Here is a 2,947-nt window from a genome sequence, read left to right on the forward strand (position 1 = left end):
TGCTCAGATGAAGGCTCGAATGGATAGCCAGCAGGTTCGTTTAGACTCTCTTGAGGATTTGCTAGACGTGATGGCCATGTGAAACCCGGTTATGCAGAGAATGTTGAGTGAGAGACGAACCGCTCTTGGAATGCCAGCACGAGTTCCCCAAGAGTCCGATCCAACCCGTCAACAGCCGAGCAACCCCACCAACTACTTCGAGAATATGTAGTTTTTTTTTATTTTTCTGTTTGTATTATGAATTTAAATATTATTGTATGACTTTTTAAAATATGTTTTTCAATTTCATATTTCGTTTTAAAATTTAAATTATTTTGAATTCTGAATATTAAATATAAATTAAAATTTATTATATACTAATTAATAATAATATAATAAGAAACGATGTAAACTCCTCGTAAACATTACACGGAGTTTACATCGAATGTTTACGAGTGATTAACATCGAAAGATTTACGAGGGTTTTACATCGAAATGTTTACTAGTGATTTACAACGAAAGTATTTACGTGTGCTTTATATCGAAATAATTACGTGGGCTTTACGACGAAAGCTTACGTGTCGTTTACGACGAATTCTTTTCCTGCGCTTTATGAGGAATATATTTCGTCGTAAACTTAACGAGTCGTTTACGACGAAACCTCTGTTACGACGGACGTTTAACAACGAAACGCCTTTCGACGTTAATTCGTCGTAACACCCCGTTTACGACGAATTTACAACGAATACTGCCCTAGTAAAAAATATGTTTTCTTGTAATGAATAGACATGCATGCATTACTCTGAAACCTATGATAAATTTTGCATCCTATAATATGTAAAATTAATATTATTTAGGATTCGACCCTATACAAGATTTGTCATATATGTGTTGAAAAATAATATTTTCGGTTTATTTTATGATTTTGTCCAATACGATTCAACTGTATTATGTACACCCATATTTTTTTTGTTAAATATTATATTCCTGTTTTATTGGATCTAATATTTAGTTTAAGGAAATTTAAATCCTTTCATTTCATGTTCAATATTATGAAAAAAGAAAATAAAGTAACATATTTGTTAGCGGATAAGTCTTTATTTGGGAAAACATCGTCAAATTCACTTTTCATATTTTATCATCTTCAACATATGATGCATGTATATGTTTATACAATAATTTTGTTTTCCAGAAATTTTGTCTATTGACTTTGATTTCTTGGAATATTTCATATTTTTTTTTTGTAAAAGGAATATTTCATATTATAACTTTGGATTTCGTCCAAAAAAAATTATTGCCCTTTCTATTTGAACTCCTTTTTATTTAACTTTAGGTTTGTAACCAAAAAGAAATATTTAGATGATTATTCTAACATATTATCTTTTATAAGGTAGGTTGTTTTTAATGGTGTTTAGTTGTTGTTAATCTATGATTTTTAACTTATATTTGGGATATATTTTTAGCATTCTTTTTTTGTGCACATATTTTTAGCATTCTTTTCTGCTGTTTTTTTGGTTCTACGAATTTATAAACTCACCGCTGTGTTTTTAGGTTTGCGTAATTTTCGTTAACGTTTGATCATTAATCTTCTGATTTAAAAAGCCATCTACTAGTTGAGAGAACACTAACCAAGACAAGAAACGTGTATAAAAGAAGATTTAGGATCGGATTAGGGATTTGAGGCGCAATTTCCAAAGGGACCCGCATATATTCTTGCCTCCATCTTCAAGCAAGGCACAAAAGCGTAGATTCCCATGCAGCTCTTTCTTTTTAGTTCTTGTCGTTACTTTTCTTGCTTAAATCTTCGGAGCTTTTTTTGTTATCTCCACTTTAGTGAAAAATTCTCTCGATTTACGAAAATAGATTCGTTTTCACGATCTATGCTCTTTTTATTCATTCATTAAGTTTTGATTGGTATTATAACGTGCTCTTCTTACGCAAGCATATCAGCATATGATATTTTATCTGTTTCTGTTTCAAGAAACTTTTCTTTCCTCTATATCTAAGCTAGTTTCTCAAAAGTAGATGATGACATGTGCTTTCAATTCATTACAAAGTTTAGTTTAAAATGTACTGTAACTTAACAAAAGTTAAACCGTTTCGAAAGAAAACTTCTCCTCATTCACAAATAATCATAAACTTCAGCTAAGAAAATAACAACAGTTTTTAAATCTTATTTGCGGTTATGAGTTCTGACCGAAAGTCCTCAGAATAACAGTTTTTTAAAAAAAAATTGCATACGATTTTTTGGTTTTTTTTACTCCCGAAAATATACGAAAAAAAATAAAAACAATGCCATCTTCTTCTTTTTTTTTTTGACAAATAAACAATGCCATCATCTTACAGATTTGTTTCATTTGATAATTTTTATTTGAAGAACTTTATCATTTTTAAAAATAGTGTCTGACGTAGACGAGTCATACAGATTTGCAGGTACGCGTATCACACGGTGGACCTGTAATAACTTTTATCACACTGCGCGAAATTAGGCCTAGAGTCACCAGGCCGATGGGCTTTAACTACAAATTAATATTTTTAAGAAATAAACAGTTAACAAACTGTGTTCGGTAGTTGCACAAAGGAGGAAAAAAAAAACTAGTGTATATCCTATTATAAGATAAACTTTGAAATGATCCTCCACTCCTTTACCAACTCAAGCACTATGATCATCTATTCATCAAGCACTATGATCATCTACTCATCAAGCACTATGATCACCCACTCATTTACCAAATCAAACACCATCTTTGATATTTTATGTATTGTTGCTCACTATAAATACCATCACTCATCTCACTCTTTTGTACACAATTACATCTTCTTCTTCTTCCTTATAATAAACTCTTTCTCTCATATTAAGTGTTATTTGCTTCCTACGGGTATTGAATTCTACTCTTATTTAAATTTCCCGATACTATAAATTATAAGTTATTTCATAACACGTTATCAGCACGATCACTCTGCGATT

Source organism: Brassica oleracea, chromosome C2 (assembly GCF_000695525.1).
Source record: "Brassica oleracea var. oleracea cultivar TO1000 chromosome C2, BOL, whole genome shotgun sequence".
In the NCBI taxonomy this organism is placed as follows: Eukaryota; Viridiplantae; Streptophyta; class Magnoliopsida; order Brassicales; family Brassicaceae; genus Brassica; species Brassica oleracea.